The sequence below is a fragment of the Seriola lalandi genome, unplaced genomic scaffold (genome assembly GCF_002814215.2).
Source record: "Seriola lalandi dorsalis isolate HSWRI2012SDOR001 ecotype SW California unplaced genomic scaffold, Sedor1 jcf7180002054797, whole genome shotgun sequence".
NCBI lineage: Eukaryota > Metazoa > Chordata > Actinopteri > Carangiformes > Carangidae > Seriola > Seriola lalandi.
The window spans coordinates 777,857-785,716 of NW_019525350.1; positions in this window are offsets into that span (position 1 = coordinate 777,857).

The window sequence follows — 7,860 nt, forward strand, 5'->3', positions numbered from 1 at the left end:
CCCCCCCGGTTCATGTGTGGCGGCTTCCTCACCATATGACAAGCATTTAGTCTGAACTGCTTGAGCTGAACTTGCAGTGACTCGAGCTTCAAGGCGCTGGGGATGAGCAACTTTCTGGGCGACCATGAGAATGTAATGAATGAAAAACATGTTTGAGATGCTGTGAGCGTAAAGCTGAGGCTGAAACTTCCAGGCCAAATCATCTGAATTCACAGCCAGGTCGGACTCAGCATTTTAGGTTTACTGGTGGTGCTGTGATATTTTACACCTACTGGAAATTTTAATGATTGAGAACATGAAGCTGAGGAGATTTACTCTTTTAAATTCTTGCTTTGCTCTAAATCATTGTAATGCGGAGTAGGGGTGTAATTAGACAACCCAGCCCAAAGTATTGGTGACTTTTGAAGAGGTTGCAGTGGCCACAGCACCACACCATCGTGGGGGTATTATGCGGGCCTCTTTTGTCTCTCTGGAAAATGTCAAGGCGTAATTGATATTTCTCACTGGGCCCTTTATCTTTGTGCCATGTTTCAGGTTCTGTGATCTGGGTTCACGCTGACCTTTAGCAGTGCACTCTTTTCTCTCGCTTCTTTTGGGCCTCACTAAAAATAGCTCAATAGGATTTCAATGGGGTGTCTTTCATTTGAGACAATCTTCTCTTCCTTCTCCTGCCCGCAGCCTCTTTGACGGTGGCTATTTATTTTGAGACTCAACTTTTCAGCATGTTGTTTGATCTGAGATTTACTCCGGGTGCTTTGTCCACTGAGGTCTGAAAAATCATCCTGTTCCTCAGCAGTGACAGAGGAGATGTGGCTCTGCTGCTGCTGCTGCTGCCGCCACTGTCCTCGGCTGCCAACTCATCAAGGTAAATGTGCTTGACGTTGTATTATCACACAACACAAAGCTGAAATTGGATTAAATTAAGTTTTGTGTTTTCAGTAATTAATGGAACAGCCCTCTGTAGAAGTGACTTTTCAAAAGTAAAGGTGCGAAACATGAGAACAACAATTTGGCTCAGGTACAATCCAGAAAAGCCAGAATGATGTCAACTTGTTGTCTATTATTTCTTTACTTTATTGTTTGTGGTAATGATTTGGTCTGACACTATCCCCGCTGTGTTAACCTTGATATTTCCTTTTTAATTAGTCTCTTTCTCCGCCTTTATAACCACCTGACCAAGAACTAGAAACCTAAACTCCATTTGCTGAACGCTTCCATTGTTCTCTAAGTTAATAGAGTTGCACAGAAAATCACTGGCCTTCATGAGCCCACTAATATCACACTGGGCTTCACTGCTGTGTTTTTCAGGTTTTGGCAAAGACTCAAATAAACAACACAATTAAACCCTTCCAAACTCAAACACCGTTTCACTTACTCCTCACTGCTGGTGAGGATGATAACGTGCATCCACTTAACTGTATGTTAACTCTAAATCATTAGAGCTTCATTATGAGGAAACAAAGAAAATCCTGCCAGCTCTATAAAATTTTGCCAAAAGGAAACACATTTCAGCCACATGCATCCACTTGTTTTCAATTTTACCATTTGCGCCTTATGAACATGGAGATGTTAAGTTTCGTCCATGAGATCCACCAGACGTAGTTTATGAAATGCAGTAACTTCGAGATTAAAGAGTTTCTAGAGGCAGCATGTTATATTGTTATTTACACAGTCCTACTTACTATAGAATTCAATATCAGTTCGTCTTTTTGGATAGTGTACTAACAAAGTTATTGCATTCAAATAGTCACGACAGTAACAATAACAACAATAACTTCCATAAAGGTTCAGTTGCGTGTTTACACTCTCACTCTCTCATGTCGAATCGCAGCAGCCACTTTAAATGATCTGCAGCAGCCCTGTTGTGTACACAACTATAGTTGTGGACTTGATTCCCTTTGTGACGGAGTTAAATGGTGACAACCCAGCAGTTTGCGGTGTCCATGCCGTCCATTGTCAGAGCTGCTCTAGACAGTTTAAATCATCTCATTCTGCAGCTTCTTTCTCGTCTCTAGCGACCCTAAGCCACATAGCAGTGTTGGGCAGTGGCCTTGATACAAGTAGTGGCATCACTAGTTTCACTGCATTTCTAAGTAGAGTGGCCATTATGGCAATGTTGTCTGAATCAAATAAATTTTCAATAGAGAAGCTCTTTTATTAATCATGTAGTGAAGTAGCGTCCATACAAGCTACATATTTTTTCTGTGGTCCAGCATTTTGGTCTCATTTTATGTCTCTGAAAAGACCTTTGAATAACAATGAATGAATGACTGATTTCGCACAAAGCTTTAACAGCTATGACGATGAAGATCATGTGATGTGATTGAAAGCTGAATAACACAAGAGAGAATGTTAATATGTTTTCGGGTTGTCTGTCTATCCGTTCCATTCTCATTGATACCTCAGTAACACCTTGAGACATTTTCTTCAGATTTGTCACAAACACTCACTTGGACTCAAAGACGAACTGATTAGATTTTTTGGTTTAAAAAGGTCAAAGGTCACGGTCACTGCGACCTCACAAAACACGTTTTTGGCCATAGCGCTTCACAAATTCATATTGACACACTAACTATGATACAGTGTAACACAGATGTCTAATAGGGTAAAATGATGAAGGGATGACATCTCATCTCCAAAAAAGGTCAAAGGTCAACTTCACCGTGACATCACAACGTTCTGCAAAAACACTTCTGGCCATTATTCAACGCCGTAACTCAGGAAGGGGAGATTGGGACCATATTTCCATTCCAGTTCTTGTCAACTTTGAAGTTTGAAAAAAAAAAAATCTACAATTCTTTGAAAACTTAGCAAACTGAATCTGCGGCTGAAGATCATGTCATGTGATCAAATAGGATTGTATTGTCAACTGTATTCTCATTTACTGTGGGTCAGCACTGTATAATATGGCAAGTCATAAAAATACCAAAAAAAAAAAATCCAGTGTTCATCTACTGACTTCTCTCACTCTCACAGTAATATAACAACATACTGACTGAGGTGTGGAATGTGAATTCAGTGATTTTCATGTGCGTTCAAAATGTGGCGAATCTGTTGAGTTCATTTGTTGCTTTTGCTAAAATACTATTCAATAATGCTGCTCAACAGATGCTCAATTTTCTATTTACCAGCTGCCGTCAGGTCCAAATGTCCTGAACGTATTTCTTAACACGTGGAAGTTTCCAGGCCTGTTTTCTTTCTGTGTAGTGAAAGTATTGTAATTTGTTTGTATATTGATTTTCCTGCAGCAAAAATGAATATCAGCTCAATGAAATTCGATTCAGTGAGGAACACTGACAGATTCTTGTTCTGAGGCATGCGCAACTGTTGTCATTTCCACAAGGAGTCATTGTGTAGTTGAATTTGTAATCCCTTTTGAAATGCAAAAATATGCTTTATATATGATATGGTTGAATGCATCCAATTATGGCCTTTAATTTTTAAATGATTTGCCGTTGAAACATATTCCAAGCAAGTGTTCCTCACTAAAATGCTTGTACTCTTTAATCTTGCACCGAGTGTGGAGTGAAGGGGAGAACTACACCGACCAAAATGGGCTTTCATAACTTAAGTGAAAATCACCCAACCTCACACAAGTGTTAGGCTGATGGCCTTGCAGTAGTGTGTCATTAGCATTCATTATAGTCCTATAAGCCAGAGTAATTACAGGCCCAAGTGCAGGGAGGAATAGCAGTTTACACTGCTAGTAATTTGATTTGCATCTACGCTAATAACTTCTTTTGTGTGTGTTTATGTGCCGTGTCAGAACACAAGTGCCATTTGGCTGCAGGCTGTATGAGGCAAAAAAAAAGCCTTTTAAATTCTAAGATTGAGTTGCCTTTGCTTTCAGCACTCGAAGCTCTCAATCTGCTAAAGCGTTCAGATTAGCGTGATCACAGAACAAGTGATACTGCATTTTTCTGAAAGTCATTTTGATGGGTTTTGAAGGAAATGTGGGGCAGTAAAGGAACAGGAAATCAGACGTGCAGCTGAAAGTTTCTCGGCGCAGTTTTTCTTTGCAACCTGCAAAACGTGTCTCGGTGTGTCATTGAAAATCATCGGCATCACAATTTACACGGAATTTATTTTCATGGAATAGATTGCCTGGTTATCTGCATATGAAAGCATTTTCTGCACAAAGAGCGTGGTATCATAACTGCCTCTTTTATGAAGCTGTTGAAGGACATTAAAGCAAACACCCATGTTGCCACAAGTTGCGGTGCTTGTATCCTGTTCTGCAAGTGCACCAGCGGGCCCTGAGGGGACTAATACCTGTGCTGTCTGGGCAGTGTCTTGAAAAGAGCCAGGCTCCCTCTTCTGATGACTGACTGAGAATAGAAAAGCATTCCCCAAAGCTGATGAGGTCACGGGGTTAAGACTATGCTTTTGTTGCGAGACAATGACATCCTATTTACCTGGTGGGGTCCTGCTTTCTTCTCCATGCAACTGTGACCTCAGTGTGAAAACCAGACTTTTGTCTCCTCGACAAATAGAGGCTCAACGTTCAGATTCGCTTGGTTACACCTCAGTGGGCCCTAGTTGCGAGGCCTGCGGGCTCCTTATGTGGACACAATGTTAGGTTCTGCTGAAGATATATCAGCAACAGGACCTGGATTTTTGATCCAGTTTACAAGTTTAGGCATATTACCTTAGAAATCTCTTCAATCAAACTGTAATGCCAATTTTGCAGTTTACTGTACGCACACTAGTGCTCTACACATTATATTTTTACTGATGTTAAAGCTGCTTCAGTTGATATTTTTATATTAACAATGGATCAGTTGAGTATATGTAATGCAAAAGGTGTCACTCATACTGATGTACCCACAGAGAATTAACCCTCGGCTGTGCAGTTCCCTCACGGTGCTTTGTAGTGACCTTTAACCCTTTGTTTTGTTTTTACATCTTGCAACTTTAAAGGTTCCATATAGTATAAAAGTAGATGTCCATGTGTTGTTTGATTATAGATAAGCTCTAGGATCTATATTAATACTGTGAAAGTATCAAAGCGCTCAGTCCACAGAGAAATTCACACAGCCATTATTCAGAAACTGAGCCTTAAAACAAGTCATCAGGACTTCTGTAATTTTGTGATGTCACAACAAAGCAGTCAACACCCTCAGCCATGCGCCCAGCTTGGTCCACCTGCACCCACCATCCAAACTTTGCAAGATTTGGTTTCTCTGAGTGTTTACCTGAAATATGCTATATTTTTATTGGATCACTCAGAAAACAGTCAGCCAATCAAAAGAGAGGATCAGAGCCTCCTCTCGTCTGATTGGCTCAAGCCTGAGAGAGGAGATGTAAAACTACATTGAGATGATTTCTGGTTCTTAAAACCACACATACTGTATATCTTACAATGGATCAACACTATAGATAAAACACTGGACAAATGTGAAATATAGGACCTTTAATATTTTAGTTCACTCTCACTGTTCTCATCAGCATTGTTCCCAGATGCAGCAAACAGCTGTTTTTGTGAGAAAGCTCTAAGAAACCCACAGTACCTGCCCAGTACCAAACGTTAGCGATTAGCTGATGAACACAGTTTTAGCATTTAGCGCCAGATGTTTTCATAGAGACTTTAAGACTTTCATTTCACCTATTTCTTTCTAGTGCTTACATTAATTGAATAATTAATGTAAGCTCAGACCCCAAATGTCAGTCTTTCACAAATCGCTTAGTTATTCAACCTCCTGATTAAAAATCTGACAAATACTTGAGTTATATTGGTTTGTTTACCAGCTGGTACTGATAGCATCTTCTGGCACTGCCCCAGCTGCTTTTTTTTTATTAAGAGGAAGCTGTGGGTGACAGTGTAGATGCCAGTAAGCCAGTGTAAGTCTTAACTTGTTAAAAGGGCTGATGCCACAGTCGTCAGTTCAGTCAGCCACTTTTCTTTCATGCTCTTCTCATGTGTTCCCGTCAAGAAAAAGAGGTTAATGCTGAGTGGGAAAACAGCCACTTGCAGTTCAATCTCAACCTGGGAAGTTTAAGGCCTTGTCAACTTTTTAAAGATGATAACAAACACAACCACAAACTAAATCTTAACTTTTATCTGATATTCTAACTGTATGTCTTATATAATTTGATTAGCAAGTTTAAACCAACGGCCGATCTGGTTTCCAGCCCTGGATGGTCATTTGAGGACGTCAGTTATGAAAGCCACCTGATAGCTGGCCCCCAGAGCCCTTCCTCTTGCGTTTAACCGCTCTCCTAATCCGCCGCTAATGGTTAGCAATGGAGGCCCAGAGGCCGTTGGTGTGTGGAAATCCCTGCTGGAGTGGGAGTGTCGCGCTTGAGGAAGTACTCAGCGAAGCGCGCCAGAGACAGCGACAGGACCCTCATGCCATGTGCACCAAAATGCTCAAGGTGACCCGGCAACACAAATTTACCAACCACACACTCTCGTACACACACTAAAGGGACACACTTTGATTGTGATCACTGGGAAAAGCTGTGCCGTAAAGAAGGGGGATCTTCCTCTATGAAAATGTTCCAGATCTGTCACATTGTTGAAGCTGAATTTAATTTGTTGTGTCCTCTCTCACTTGTTGTTTTGGTAATGAGTTCTTGTGGATTCTGACGTGAGGATATCTGAGACTACAATTAACTTCAAGTGAGACTATGAGACAGAGGCAGAACACAGACGCCAGCAGAAACAAAAGACCCGAAAAAAACCTACTGCAAACTGCCCGAGGCGTTTAGGGCAATTGTAGAGAAGTGGTGGCAGAGATGTGATATAGCACGATAGCACATAAACTGCTAATTAAATGTTTCAGGGTTGCAGCCGTGTAATTTCCTTCATCAGCTGATAAGGGACTGTAAGGTTTGTTCTCTCCATCTTCCTTGCAGTGCTTTGGCCTCAGCTTTGTTAGCCTTTGATGGATGACTTTGTCATTATTTCACAGGTCTAACTTTTTCATACAGAATTATTGTCACAGTCAAACCCAGTGTGTGGAAGGAACATTGTTGTTTCGCCTCATTGTTTCAGCCTCAGGGCCCAAGGTCAGGTTTAGATGCCATTTGTTAGCATCTGGGTAAGTGCTGGAGGTCCGAACTTTGACCCTGCTTATGTCTGAGTGGGATGCTGGTGTCAGTGCTGAACAATGGCAGGGTGACAGGACAAACTGATATGGTGTGGTCGAGGCTGTTGCCACAGGCCTTTGGTGTAACCTTTGGCCAGCAGTGCTGTCACCAGGGTAAAAAGACGAACCTGAAGCCGTCTCTTAAGTCGACCCTGCTTCCCATTTTCATTTAATTTTACACAAAGCCATTGTTCAATCGTGCATTTCCTCCCCACATAATAAACTCAGCTCTCTGATTCAGCTCACTGCTACATGAAGAAATATTGGCCATGTGCCAGTTTTAAAAATGTGTGTGTGTGTGTGTGTGTACGTGTGTACGTGTGGGGAAGAGTTGATTTGCATGGCATCAACTTATGCAAGCTGAACTTGGACGTATATGCGCGCACAAAAATACCAATTTAGGATTTTATTCTTCGAGAGCAAAGTATGTTTCACACTGTCCCTCTTAGAGCAAAATGAATGTCAGGATGGGGCAAAAAGAGAGGTGCTAATCTCAATGAAGAGAAGGGTAAAAAGAAGATTGATATTAATATCAAATCAGGGCATGTGTGGGAGAGGCAGTGTAGCGCGAAATGCTCAATCTAAACCACAGGGATGTCTGTCGAGGAAGCACTAAATGTGGACTGACCTCCTTAACCCATCCACCAGGATCCTTTTTGCTGTAATAAATAATAGAGGATTGGTTGGGTCAAGCAAAGCACCACTGGGTGCCCTCTCCTCCCACACGAAGGGTCCGTTCGCTGATCACCCCTGAAGACACGATACACAA